We start from the raw sequence: 15,623 nt of genomic DNA, 5'->3' as shown, positions 1-15,623 counted from the left end.
TGGTTTGCTGGTGACACTGTCAGTGATTTATTTAGAATTCAAGGCACACAATCAGCATGGCTACCACAGCATTCTGCAGCGATACGCCATCCCATCTGGTTTGCGCTTAATGGGACTAGCCTTTGTTTTTCAACAGGACAATGACCCAAAACACACCTCCAGGCTGTGTAAGGGCTATTTGACCAAGAAGGAGAGTGATGGAGTGCTGCATCAGATGACCTGGCCTCCACAAATCACCCAACCACAACTCAATTGAGATGGTTTGGGATGAGTTGGAACACAGCGTGAAGCAAAAACAGCCAAAAAGTGCTAAGCATCTCCTTCAAGAGTATTGGAAAAGCATTCCAGGTGAAGCTGGTTGAGAGAATGCCAAGAGTGTGCAAAGCTGTCATCAAGGCAAAGGGTGGCTACTTTGAAGAATCTTAAATATAAAATATATTTAGATTTTTTTAACACGTTTTTGGTTACTACATGATTCCATGTGTAATTTCATAGTGTTGATGTCTTCACTAATATTCTACAATGTAGAAAATTGTAAAAACAAAGAAAAACCCTTGAATGAGTAGGTGAGTTCAAACTTGACTGGTACTGTATATATACGGTACACACACACAAAAACCCTAGAAAAGGCACACAATGAACAAAACAACCTCCCAAGTGTGTGTTGTGTGTGCATATATATATATATATATGTGTTTACAGTAAGTGTGGGCAAGAATGAGACAATTACAACTGAGACTACCACTATAGATATACATTTCAAGTCTCAAAGCTAAGGCGGATTTTCAATGTCCATTCCAACATAAGAGGACATGGTCTATTCCTGTTTTTCCTCCAGATTTTCCTTCCCAACTTTCCCTGACATAGTGTTGTGAAACGTGAACAGCGTGCTGATTAAAAGCTTAAGTTCTGAAACCTGCAGGGCTGCTGTCCTCCAACACCAGAGTGGCCTGTCTAGTTGACCCTCTCTGGCACTCCATCATGTGAGAATAAAAATACTGCCTAATCAAGAGGAATCCCCACAGCTTGGACAATCAATAACCAATGAAGACACATGGCTTGGCCATCATTGGATTGTGTCTGACAAAGCTCAAACAGAGCAAATTGATCATCCAGCCCCCACAGCACAGTAAACCACTAATGTCTGTTATTGGCCATGCTTTTCACAGATGTTGCAAATACAGGATGGTTTTAGTGCTTTCAGTGATTTCCTCCAGAACAGTGTGTGTGTGTTTCAGGGTAGTGCTCTCCCTCTGCAGTGATGGTGGGTGAGAGGGATCCCTTTCCTCAACACTGGGTCCCAAGGTCCAATCTCTATTGTCATGTCCATGTCTCAATGAGAGACATTTGCAGCTTATACTTTGATCTAGTTCAGCCCAATTGTCAAAGCTCTCTCAGCTTGAAGAAAAATGTCCTTCTAACAACACTTAAAGGCAAAAAACAAACAAATGTACATGCATGTTGAATTACAGAACGTTGTGCAAATCACAGAAATGGTTCTCATAATACTTTGTCATTATGATAGAAAATTCAACCAAGACAACAAAATGGCTTCAGATACTATGATCCCTACTGTTTCTGCTGTGTTGTCAATGTCAGTGCTTTCTTTCAATTAATGCTGTTTATAAAAAACGATTCCAATGTAGCTCATTATGTGACACAAAAAGACCAAACGAAACAACGCCAGACTCAGACACTGACTGCTTCACAAACAAAACAACGCATCATATTCAGACAGTTCTTAAATATATGTTGATCGTCAAGCAAATATGGCTGACTGGACAGGTTAGGGTAAAAGAAACACGCAAAAAACAACATAAGGAAACTGAGGAGAATCAAGGCTGAGAGAGAGAGAGAGAGAAAGAGAGAGATCGATAAGACAGGAGAGTTGGAGTAGAAGTGCAGCATGATGACTGGCATGGGCGGCCCTGGTAGGGTGGTCCTAGTGGTGGGCATCTCTCATACGATCTTCTTGATGCTGGGCCGTTTGAAGCTGCCTGCACTGCGCTGTTTCTGCACCTGGCTGGCAGAACCATGGCGTGTACGTCCGCTGTTGCTGTGACCCGTGGTCGGAGAGAGCTCCACGTTCTCCTTGTCGATGCCTGCCGGAGGACGGACGAACACACACGCCATCAGGTATAATATGTCACACTAATAATTGAGAAACTATTCTATGATATAATTCTACAGAAATGCTAACGCTTTTGAGACATCCACCTGAAGAGTGTATATAACTACAGATATTCTCTGTTATATACAAATCCAACAATAGGGGGAGTAGTCAACCCATGGACTGATGTAAGTGCTCCAACTTATCGCAACAGGGTTGCTCTGTGTTTTGAACAAACAGAACATATGGTGTACGGGCATTGAAACATTATGTACAAAGACTTCATCACAAACGCTCCAGTAGTGTTGTTGGGCTTTGTGATGGGCCTCTGCTACCCCACACACCTCTGAGAGGCTGTGTCGTGTGCCTGGGAGTGAGGAGCAGCATGGGGACGAGGGGCTGTAATACCTGGCCGGACGAGGTGTGGGGTGAAAACGGCAGACTTAGAGCAAGGCAGAGAAGCTTCTCAGACACAGAGTGGGAAAGAAACAGGAGGGAGTGACCATGGCAACCCAAAAAGAGGAATGACAGGAAACAAAAGAGCAACATGATTAACAAAAACAAAACATAACAAAGAGTGTCAGAAATCAATCATGACGGGGAAAAAAATGATTCATTCAGCATTCTCAGGTGTATCAGACAATATGGTTTAGATTATAAGTATACATACTCCAGTCTATCTGTATAATCAAGTCTCTTTAGTTCCAAATAAAATGTACAATATACATTCTTTCTTCCAAATAGGGGCATATCATGAATTACTCAAATGTTCTTCAAGACTAAAACAAATGATGAAACATTTCCAAAAGTATATAGACATCCAGTATAATATTACATTTTCAAATAAAATAGAGAATAGAATATGTTCTGAACACAAATGTGGATGCTACCATGATTACGGAAAATCAAGAATGAATGGTGAATAATAATGAGGGAGAAAGTTAGAGGCATAGATATCATAACCCCCAAAATGCCAACCTCCCCTGTTACTGGTACGGCATCAATTACTTTCTCACACATCATTATCACCATTCATTCATAATTATCTGTCATTAATTCATGATTATCACGATTCAGTCATGGTAGCATCCATAAACTATAAGTGAATTTTTCCAAATACTAATGACACCTTCAAATGGGGGACTAGATGCATAAAGTGCTTTCATTTCTAAACAGTAAAACAGATATGTATGAAAATACCCTCACAGAAAAGGTGACATTCTGTACTGTCGCCTCACATCAAACTTTTGATGGAGTATAGAGCCAAATTAAAAGTTTTAGCTTCTGTCCAAATAAATACATTGTGGGGTGTATATAGTTTGTAGTTGTACCCGTCATTTCTAATGAGACAAATTGGAGATTGTTGGAGATGGTCTATAAACTACACCGCATCAAGCATAACAAATGAGGAAGAAAAGGGAACAAAAACATGAAATTAAATGTGTATGAACACTAAATAATACATTTTGAGAATATCATGCATTAATTAGTTAAAGAGAGAATAAGCCTTACACATGGCCCAGGTTGGGGAACCACTATGTAATGCTACATATAGTGGATGGAACTTTTCAGATGATGTTGGATTCAGTTGGAAATGGATGGATTGGTAATTTATATCTCTCTCTAATTATGTGTTTGTTAGCGCAAGTTGATTCTTCTGATTAGTCTTTCCATTTTACCAAACAGGCCAGACTATATTAAGATGAAGATAAAATGCAGACAGGTCAATGGATCAAATATTTATTTTGTTTTGAGATAAAGGTTACTGTAAAGTATCACAGCTATTCCTTAGAATCAAATCTGCCAAGAGACAGAAGGGCTGGATTTGACTGCATGTGTTCGTGTGTGCGTGTGTACACTGGTATCTGTGATCAGACCTGGGGAGTGCTGGGAGGTGGCCAGTGAGGTCATGGAGTTGGAGAGGTTGAGGTTGGCTGTGATGCTGAGCTGGCTCTGGACCGGCGGGGGGTAGGGCGACGTGGGCGTACGCAGACACTCCTCGCTCGTCTCCTCGTCGATCCCCGGCAGATACGTGTCAATCAAAGCATCCAGGAACTTCACTATCAGCTCAGCGTAGTCTGGGAACTGGGTTTGCTGTTGGCACAAGCAGAATGGAATGTCATTTACTAACACTGACAATAAACCTTCCATACTCTAAAGAGGCAAATGAGTTGTGTCTGCTCACCTTTGAGAAGGGCCCAGCGAATCTCCATAGACCATTAAACCCAAAGCCTGAGAGAGAAACAGAAGAAACACTGATGAGTATTAAATTGGCCTTTTCACTCCAGAACCCATAGTTGTAACTGTATGGAGGGAGGAGTGGGTGGAGTCTCACTCTGCAGGTAGGAGGGCTGGTACAGGGGGGGTGACTCCTCGTGGTATACCATACTCTGCACGATGCCATGGATGGGGTTTAGGAGGTTAGGGTCCTGGCACAGTGATAGGAGGGTGTTGATCTTTGAGTCCAGCAGGTTATGACTGGAGAGAAAACCACAAGATATGAAGGATGAAAGTTATTTACGCATGCGTACACATTAAAAGGGGATTGGAAAAAATACATACTTTATTGGGTTGAAACGAAACACTTACACAACTGGAAAGACTTTAGGGAAGACAACACTAGCTTCAGCTAAAAACTCGTAGAGGATTCTCTGGTCAAACTCATCTGTTGTATTCTTCACCAACGTAGCCTATAGTATAGAGGCAAGCATGTTAGAAATAGGCACAAACTAATACAGAGGAAGTGGGAGAGAAGCGGAGTGAGTGGTCTCACCAGGACAGTGAGCAGCAGAGCCTGGATCTTGGGGTCTGTGAGGACCTCCTCATCCAGCAGCACGTTGGACTCTGACACAGACACCTTCCTCAGGGTATGGTGGGAGATTCTTTGGGTCGATTCTGTGGAATGGAAGGGAGGGGAGGAGAGAGCGAGCGAGGGTGTGAGAGCGAGCGAGGGTGTGAGAGCGAGCGAGGGTGTGAGAGCGAGCGAGGGTGTGAGAGCGAGCGAGGGTGTGAGAGAGAGCGAGGGTGTGAGAGAGAGCGAGGGTGTGAGAGAGAGCGAGGGTGTGAGAGAGAGCGAGGGTGTGAGAGAGAGCGAGGGTGTGAGAGCGAGCGATAGGGACCTGTGTCAGTTTCAAAGAATCTGCAGTTGCCACAATAATTTTTGGACTTATAAATGAATTATATGTACCCAATGATTCTTGAAGAAAATATATATATATTTTTAACCTTTATTTAACTAGGCAAGTCAGTTAAGAACAAATGACGGCCTACCCCCCACTAACCCGGACGATGCTGGGCCAACTGTGCGCCGACCTATGGGACTCCCGATGACGGTTGGTTTTGACACAGCCTGGGAACTAACCAGGGTCTGTAGTGAAGCCTCTAGCACAGCAATACAGTGCCTTAGACCGCAGCGCCACTCTGGAGGCCCAATATAACTTATAAAATGCCTCATGAGCTTAGTTCAATTGTTTTACCCCACCAGGACCCCAAATAAGGTTGTTTTACTCCAAAGTAAATGTAAAGAAACACTTCATAGCCTCAGAACATGGTTAAAACTATAAATTTGATATCATGGATTGTCAGTTCTTGAATCAGTGGCGGTCTATGAATTTGAGATTGGTTAAATTTCTCCAGCCCCATGCCTCAGCTTTTTACCGAAACAGTGGCGGGGAAAACGCTTTATTATTGTTTCAACTACGGATTGCCCCTTTAACATCAGTGTCAACAGCCACAATCATTGTGTAAGTGTCTGGTATACAGGAGAGAAACTGACCTGGACACTCATAATCGTTCTCCGCCACCCTCCTCATCTTTGGAGGCGTGGTGATTCCAGACTCCATCTCTGGCCTCTTTGGTGCTTTACTGTCTGATATCAAGTGATCAAAACTCTTCCTAGTGCCTGGTGAGCCAGCGTTGAAAAACTCATGTTAAACAATGGGGCATACATACACAGGTCAACTCCCCATACGTAAACTAGTACATACCTGCATGGATATTCTATGGATATCCAAGTCATCCTGTATGAATGTGTATAGTCTAAATACCTCTGATCAGTTGTCACATGTTAAAACTCCTCTGTTGGTCAGAGGCCTGGATCTAGCAGTAGAGAATGACTGACAGGTGTCCTACCCAGCAGTTTCTTAGTGTTTGCTTGGGAAGGCTGGCCCATGTCCAGGCTCATGGACTTCCGTGTGCGCGGGCTGATCTGCCCCCCCGTGGGGTAGTGGACCACTAAGTAGCGCTCCGACACCTTGGGGGACGTCCACGGCTGACTCTCCCTAAGAGTTCTGACACAGAGGGAGGGGAGGGAAGAACAAAACATTCTGAAAGGGGAACACATACACATAAAATTCCTCTTTGACATTGTTCGATACAGCGAGAGACAAATTCTGCTTAGTCAGCTGGTGCTGCAGCTACTCTATCAGCCTCTACATCAACTCAGCAGTTAGCCCTGTAGTCATTCACCGGCAGCTGGGGTCGCTGTGGTGCACAGAGTACGTGTCCATGGGAACATTCTCCATGGTAACATCTGAGAGGAGCAGGGACTTCCTGTGCTTGAGGCTACAGCGGCTCCGGACCTCCTCTGAGACAGTGAGGAGAGCTACACACAGACATTTCACAGGTCAATTCAATACTACATCAGTCTATTTTCTACACAGAAACAGTTGCCATGCGAATAAAGAATATCATTGTTTAAAGACAATATGAACAATCCTACTATGGCTGAAAAATAAAAGTATGGCTTCATTGTGGAGCTCTCCGTTAACTCACCTGCCAGGTAGGCCACACTCTGGGTGTTCACCTCAAACTTGTCACAGTTGAGGTGTTTTCCCACCAAGGCCAGCAGTGTGTGGAGGATCCGGATGGTCCGCGCCACTGTGTTGGGGGAGGGGTGTCTGTACCCTAGACAGAGAGGTGGGTGGTTAGATAAAGAGCTAAACCATGCAGTCCCCGGCCGACCCGAGGCTTAGACGCCCCCATCTACTTACCTTTCAACAGATGACCCACTAGTGCAAAGTTGAAGTTGGAGTTGAAGTTGAGGCCCACGAAGTGGTCCATCTGTTTACAGTGCCACTCTAGAGGCTTCCTGATCTCCATAAACACCTCCTCTGGACTCTGGACAGGGAGAAACGGGAGGAACACACACAATTCAAGTTAGGGAAAGATAATGAAATCAAAGTGAAACTGTAAAATGTTTATGGAATGTTTATGGAAGACAAACCTTCTGAATGGGTGTGTCTAGTACCGTGTGTATGTTTGTGTGTTTAGTACCTTGTCATTGAAGACCCTGAGGCTGTCCAGTGTGTGGAGGTTCTGCTCCAGCAGAGCGGTGCCGGCAGAGTAGAGGTTGACCTCATCCAGCTGGAGCACAGCCACGGCCACCCAGAACAGAGCCTTGTGCATGGGGGAGTCCTGAAGGAAAAACACAGGCTGTTATTTACTCTCACCACCACTACTGTCCAACACACAATCACCATCCAACACACGCACACACACAAACTTAGGGCCTTGTGCATAGGCGAGCCGTGGAGGGCCAACAAACACACTTGCAGTCAGAGCGAGTCTCACATGACCATTTACTGCCAACATCCATTGTCACTCAGCAGCCAATTCACCACATACAGGCCAGGGCCAAAATAACTTCCCTCCTCTCGGTCAGCCTGCTTCAAACATGTGGGTTATACGCAATAGAATGTGGTTCGCAGGCGCACACACACACACACACACACACACACACACACACACACACACACACACACACACACACACACACACACACACACACACACACACACACACACACACACACACACACACACACACACACACACACACACACACACACACACACACACACACGAGGAAGTTAGCTCACCAGAACATTTAGCACATCTCTTAAATTAGCCTTTGAGAGTTGCCATCTGTGTGTTTGTGTGTACCTTGTTGAGGAGCGGCTGTAGCTTGGTGAGAGCAATGACTGTGGCTTCTATTAACACCTGGCTGTTGTAGTTATCAGGTCCCTTTAGACAGCTCTCCAGACCCTATGGAACCCAAGACAGCTGGTCAGTTCAGTCTGAGCAGCACAGGTTATACAAACAGACCCTTTCAACAGACAGGATCAGACACCGTACAACTACTCCCAATACTTGTAGCAGAATCTATTTGAAAACGTGCGAAGTTACCACTAGGAGTAGTGATGTTCATACGGACTTAGAATGTCACTTAGCAGATAAAAAAAGTACACAAGATGCAAGCGCAGTTACTTGAAGTGATAGAATAAATGTTGTGTGTTTTTCTCTGACAAAGACACAGTACAAGATACACTACATATACATGTGACAAGATAGTACAGTCATTCAGGAAGTGGTTTCCATGAGATGTCCTAATTCTGGGTATAATATGACGTAGCGAGCAGCAGGGCAGAGTGATGGGACACAGACCCGGTCTATGCTGAGCAGGGGGCTGGCCTTGCTGAGGATCCTGATGATCTGTTTGATCTGGCCGTGGGTCACCCTCTTACTGATGCAGCCAAACACCACCAGGGCTCTGGGCTGCAGGGACGGGTTGTACTGGAACGCAAACCTGACGGAGGGAAGGGAAAGGGAACGAGGAAGAGACGGAGGGAGAGAAGAGGGAATGATGAATACAATCGATTCACACGCATGCCTTATAAAAGCCAATCAAGTGGTCTGAAGCCTCTTTACATTGCTCTGACATCATCAGAAAATATGTACGCTAAGCATCAGGTAATTGATTTAGAGCAGACAGTGTGGTTGGCTCCACAGAGTCAGTGTTAGTTAGAAGAGGGTAAAAGGTGGTGTGAGTTTACCATACCTCTGAGCCAGCTCTGTCCACTGGTCCAGCCACTTACAGCTAGGAATGTCCCTCATACAGGCCTTGTGGAGGAGGGGAAACAATTATGAGCATGTACAGTACCAGTTAAAAGTGTGGACACACTTACTAACTTAAGGGTTTTTCATTATTTAGACTATTTTCTACATTGTAGAATAATAGCGAAGACATCAAAACCATGAAATAGCACATATTGAATCATGTAGTAACCAAAAAAGTGTTAAACAAATCTAGATATATTTTAGATTCTTCAAAGTAGGCACCCTTTGCATTGATGACAGCTTTACACACTCTTGACATGCTCTCAACCAGCTTCACGAGGAATGCTTTTCCAACAGTCTTGAAGAAGTTCCCACATATGCTGAGCACTTGTTGGCTACTTATTTATTTTTTTTACCTTTATTTAACTAGGCAAGTCAGTTAAGAACAAATTCTTATTTACAATGACGGCCAATTTTGCGCCGCCCTATGGGACTCCCAATCCCGGATGGTCCTTCACTCTGCGGTCCAACTCATCCCAAACCAGTTCGGATGATTGTGGAGACCAGGTCATCTGATGCAGCACTCCATCACTCTCCTTGGTCAAATATCCCTTACACAGCCTGGAGGTGTGTTGGGGCATTGTCCTGTTGAAAAACGAATGATAGTCCCACTAAGCGCAAACCAGATGGGATGGTGTATCGCTGCAGAATGCTGTTGAAGCCATGCTGGTTAAGTGTGCCTTGAATTCGAAATAAATCACCAACAGTGTCACCAGAAAAGCACCCCCACACCATCACACCTCCTCTTCCATGCTTCACAGTGGGAACCACACATGCTGAGATCATCCGTTCACTTACTCTGCATCTCACAAAGACACAGTAGTTGGAACCAAACATCTCAAATTTGGACTCATCAGACCAAAGGATAGATTTCCACCGGTCTAATGTCCATTGCTCGTGTTTCTTGGCCCAAGCAAGTCTCTTCTTCTTATTGGTGTCCTTTAGTAGTTGTTTCTTTGCAGCAATTCGACCATTCACGCAGTCTCCTCTGAACAGTTGATGTTGAGATGTGTCTGTTACTTGAAATCTGAGAAGCATTTATTTGGGCTGCAACCTGAGGTGCAGGTAACTCTAATGAACTTATCCTCTGCAGCAGAGGTAACTCTGGGTCTTCCTTTCCTGTGGCGGTCCTCATGAGAGACAGTTTCATCATAGTGCTTGATGGTTTTTGCGACTGCACTTGAAGATACTTTCAAACTGACCTTCATGTCTTAAAGTAATGATTGACTGCCATTTCTCTTTGCTTATTTGAGATGTTCTTGCCATAATATGGACTTGGTATTTTACCAAATAGAGCCATCTTCTGTATACCACCCCTACCTTGTCACAACATAACTGATTGGCTCAAACACATTAAGAAGGAAATAAATTCCACAAATTAACTTTTAACAACGCACACCTGTTAATTGAAATGCATTCCAGGTGACTACCTCACAAAGCTGGTTGAGAGAATGCCAAGAGTGTGCAGAGCTGTCATCAAGGCAAAGGGTGGCTACTTTGAAGAATCTCAAATATAAAATATATTTAGATTTGTTTAACACTTTTTTGGTTACTACATGATCCCATATGTGTTAAATCATAGTTTTGATGTCTTCACTATTATTCTACAATGTAGAAAATAGTACAAATAAAGAAAAAACCTGGAATGAGTAGGTGTGTCCAAACTTTTGACTGGTACTGTATTATACCTGTACTGTATTATATTATGAAAAACATATTTTTTTAAAACAACTTTTAAATTCTAGACTGGATTTGTGTGAAGGCAAGTAGAATATTGAATTTGGTTAGTGTTCACCGAACATCTAGACCGGTACAGACAGTAGTGTCATGCTATAGTGATGATGTAATGGTAAGTGATTATGTTAGTGGGGTGATCTCCTGACCTCCATGATCTCCAGCAGGGCCTCAGTGACGGTCTCCAGGGAGGAGAGGGCGAAGGTCTCCCTCTCGTAGGAGCCGGGGGAGAAGGAGCGGTCGCGGTAGCTGGAGCGGAAGGCGATGACCGCAGCAGACTTGACCTTACTGATGCCAAACAGCAGGTAGAACTTAGGCAGGGAGAACTCTGTCAGGCTCAGCCTCAGGACCTGCTTGGTCTCCTCTGGAAGAGGGAAACACACATGGGAATAGTTATCACTGAGTCTCAGCAAGGCTATACATCAAGAAAAAAAATCTCTAGCTATCCAACTGCTTTCAAAACACTGAATCAACACGACACTGATCAACCCTCTGCCTTTTAATCATGTTCACTTCTCCCTATTTCTGTCTGTCTGTCCTCAGTCTACAGCCAGGGTGCTGTGTGTGTGTGGCTTCCTCACCGCTGAAGTTGAGCTGGGAGCAGGTACAGAGGGAGTGGATTATGTTGATGACCAGGCCGTGTGTGGAGGCTCGTAGGGACAGGGGACCGGTGGCCACCAGCAGCGTGACCACATGGAACAGGTAGGGCAGGTGAGTGGCCACGTCCAGAGAGTTGTTGAAGGACAGCATGAGCATGTAACGGGCCAGGATGGCGATGTCATCCCACATCAGGTGCTGCTCCAGGGTGGGCGTGGGAGACAGACACGTCTTATCGATGATCTTACACATGCGGATGATCACCTGCCAGACAAACACAGGTCGGGGTTAAGGTTACATCAAAGGTCGGGTATGTTACCACATTTTACATCCTATCTATTATCTGTCCCTTCCACCCAAGGGAAAGAACAGAATGACTCAGGACTCTCATGTCACCTAGCATCTCTGGGAAGATCCATTATCCCTCCTGTTTTTAAAGGTTACAGGCAGAACTGGGAATGCATCAAGTAATGCTTTATATCCCAGTCTGGTGTTGATCCATTGTACAATCACAATATCTAAACGTGTGTTCAGCTTTTTGCCTTGACATATGAGAATAGATAGAAGAGAAAAGAGACGTCACCCCGACAGACTGGCCTTTGTATTCAGAGGCTATACTCTTCCTGGCACTAGATCACATGATCAGCATTGTACATTTTTTTAAATTATTTCACCTTTATTTAACCAGGTAGGCCAGTTGAGAATAAGTTCTTATTTCCAACTGCGACCTGGCAAGACTACTTCATTGGGCAATACATTAAACTCCCTCTTTCTTTCTGAGAAATCAGCTCAACAGTCAAAAGGAAATGATAAATAACGCAGACCACCAAATGACAGAAATAGTTGTGACACAAACAGCACTGTTGTTGAGAGGTACTGTGGTCATGTTAACTGGAAGAGTTGTTCAATGTCAGCGTGACAGGGTAGGCACTTGGAGATGTGTCTGCCTGCATGTGCAGTTTGTGAGATTTAAAAACAGGCTTCATTCATACTGTAGGAGTACAAATCCTAATCTGTAACAATATGTAATATCATCTATAACATTGGATACTGTATTAGCTACTATTAATTTAGTGACATTACAAGATCACAACTTGCCATAAAGAAGTATAAGGAATGCACAGAACAGACTTTTCATGGCATTTGATAGGAAAACGGACATCCGGAAATCCTTTATTCATCTGTAGAGGATCTGTATTGATGCTTGCAGCAGATATTCTTGTCTAGACTCAAGTCACAGAATCAACCTTTGAAGGGAATAGCCTGTGCAGGGTTCAAACTATGAAGGGAATAGCCACAGTGGTAATTCCTGAGGTGTGTGTGTTGCTTACCTTGCTGGACACCAACTTGACATTCCCTGAGGCCAGAGCCACAGCCGTGTCGGCCATCACCTCAGCCTTGATAGATCCCAGGCCTCCTGTAGCGCTGGTCTTGATGAAGCTGTCCAGCACCACGTCCAGCAGGTCCGTTATCTACAGAACAAGGATGCAACAGGACCTCAGCTCAGAGACTAAATCAATTCCCCTCCATTACTAACTAGTGTATTTGTCTCAAGTCATTTCTATTTCAGAATGCCAGCATCTTTTTCAGTCAGACCACAACATCCCGCTCAACAGAAACACGCAAAGATACGCGTTTCATGATTTTCAGGTGGCTAGCATGATAACAGGTTGAGATCTGAAAAGTACAGGGACGCTGACAAAGAGAGTTATTTGTAATACCTACATAAGGGGATAACACACTCTCATAATATCTGATAAGGCCTCTATAACATCCTGAACAGTGAGTCCACTGAATCCTTCAACCATTTTCCAGATCCTAAATCAGCAGTAAAATAAAGCCAACAGCAGACTGGGCTGATGGATGGAGTACTGTACGGCCTCAATAACAGCAGACTGGGCTGATGGGTGGAGTACTGTACGGACTCAATAACAGCAGACTGGGCTGATGGATGGAGTACTGTACGGACTCAATAACAGCAGACTGGGCTGATGGGTGGAGTACTGTACGGCCTCAATAACAGCAGACTGGGCTGATGGGTGGAGTACTGTACGGCCTCAATAACAGCAGACTGGGCTGATGGGTGGAGTACTGTACGGACTCAATAACAGCAGACTGGGCTGATGGATGGAGTACTGTACGGCCTCAATAACAGCAGACTGGGCTGATGGGTGGAGTACTGTATGCCCTCAATAACATCCAATATACTGGTTGGCTGATACATGGGCCAACACCCACACAGAGCAGAGAAGAGAGATCCCCACCTGTCCCAGACTACCCCAGATCTTAGCCTGGATAGAGGGGTACATCTGCTTCTCGTTGATGGTCATGGTGATGAGCTTGTCCAGGATGGCAGTGACCCGCTGGCGCTTGGCGTCGTCGTTGTGCTTACAGAACCTCACCAGGTTGAGCAGCCAGGGGGTCATGTACTCCAGACACAGGTGCTTCAGCTCAATACCTACACACATCAGAGAGGATGTTACAACGTGTGCGTGTGTGAGCACACACACACACACGTGTGTGTGGAGGGCAGGAACAAGGATACTGACTGGATTTGCTGAAGCCAGAGATGCACTCCTCCAGGAACTCCAGGGTGAGGTGTGGTTCGTTGGCGGCCAGCGTCTTGCTGATGGACACTATGAAAAGCGTGTTGTTGGCAGGGATACACAGCCCTGAGGTCTCCAGCAGCTGGCCTTCTATCTTCAGGTTGAAGGTGCAGGTTAAGGCACACAGCAGGTTGTAGGCTGCAGACCTGCACACAGCAGACAGAGAGAGAGAGGGAAGGAGAAGAAAAGGGTTATTAGTAAGCATAATCCATGTATGATTCAAATATCCCTAAGAAGACTGTCAGCTCTCATAGTCCCACCAAAATCTAAACATGTATGACTATTTTCCTCAGCTGTGTCTGACCTGAGGCTGGGGTCAGAGCTGCCCAGGTTGAGCAGGGCGATGTTGAGCAGGGTGCCTGGCACGTCTTTGGGCCTGATCTTGGTGTGCTGGGGGATGGAGTCTGGCTGGGACAGCTCCCAGCGCGTCCTGATGTGGATGATGGAGTGGACGATGGCCTCACACTCCTGGTGCATGAAGGTGAGCGGTGTGCCTTGGTTGGCAATGGTCAGGGTGAACTGGTTCTCGTCCACCAGGCAGATCTCCTCGATCTCCGAGGCGTAGTAGATGTCGTTCAGGAAGACCGACTGGCCCAGGACCCGGGTCCGCTCTGCTGATGTCACCTGGACCGCTGTGGAACCCACCTGGGTACATAAACACAGAGACATTGAGAGGGAGTTACTATGCTAGCTGGCACACAAAATGGTACCACTGTTCAAAAACGTTGACGCTCCCGACTCCAGACCACATATGCCTCCTGGGGACAAGGATTCAATCTGTCTCAGCCATTTCTGTCATTCTTGTCTGTGTCTGACTTACTTTCAATGATGTCCCACAGCCCCAAGAATATGTAAGAAATGCATTACATTCTGAATCTACTGACTCCCTCATGTCCTAACCTTGATGGAGACCTTGGTATCCTTGTGGGCCAGTTTGAGGGCGTTGTGGAACACCTTGAGGTCCTCCTCCAGGGCTAGCGTGGCCGCAGGCAGCTTCTGCTGGTCAGGCTCAACGTGCTCCGCAAGCCGCGCTGGTGAATCAATGAACAGCAGCTTCTTGCTCCCCTTCAGGCCTGTCAGCAGTCTCTCGTGATACTTGGTGTACTCCCTCACCCACGTGTTGCAGTTGTAGATGTAGATGGCCGCCACGTTCTCGTAGGCGAAGCCCGGGAACACCACGAACCACTTGGACAGGAAGTCGGTCTTGAAGCGGTTGCTGGGTCCGGCGTGGGTCAGGTCCACAACGATCTCATAGGGCTTGGCGTAGTAGGGCTTCAGGGTCAGCAGCACGTGGTAGATGAGGAGATCACCATTGATCTGGCCAGTCTTAAATCTGGGAGGGTGAGGAGGGAGAGAGGGAGGCAGAAAGGGACATCACAGAAGCATTTTTAAGTCCTTGTAAATTGAATAGGGTGCAGGGGACAGGAAATGTGTGTGAGTCATGCCAACCTGATTGAGTCACAGTTCAACACTTGACTCGGTTGGAAAATTACACACTGACAGTGTGGGCTAATAAGCAGACAGCCAGCATGTTTTCACTTCCTCTCAACCCCCCACCTGTTGTTGTGTGTTAACCATAGTAATACTGTACCATAGTGCTAACCATAGTACTACTGTACCATAGTGCTAACCTAACATAGTAGGCGTAAAAAGACACCTGAGCGTAGTCCCCACATCTGT

At 45.5% G+C, this 15,623-nt stretch overlaps 1 pseudogene; it reads right to left on the bottom strand.

Moving 5' to 3' along the window:
- Window positions 1-556: 556 nt before the first annotated feature.
- LOC120045072 overlaps window positions 557-15,623 on the bottom strand; it is a 62,050-nt pseudogene continuing 46,983 nt past the window's right edge.

This window comes from Salvelinus namaycush, chromosome 3 (genome assembly GCF_016432855.1).
Source record: "Salvelinus namaycush isolate Seneca chromosome 3, SaNama_1.0, whole genome shotgun sequence".
Classification (NCBI taxonomy): Eukaryota; Metazoa; Chordata; class Actinopteri; order Salmoniformes; family Salmonidae; genus Salvelinus; species Salvelinus namaycush.
Note: the sequence above shows the minus strand (reverse complement) of the source record. Positions and strands in the feature narration are given on the sequence as shown.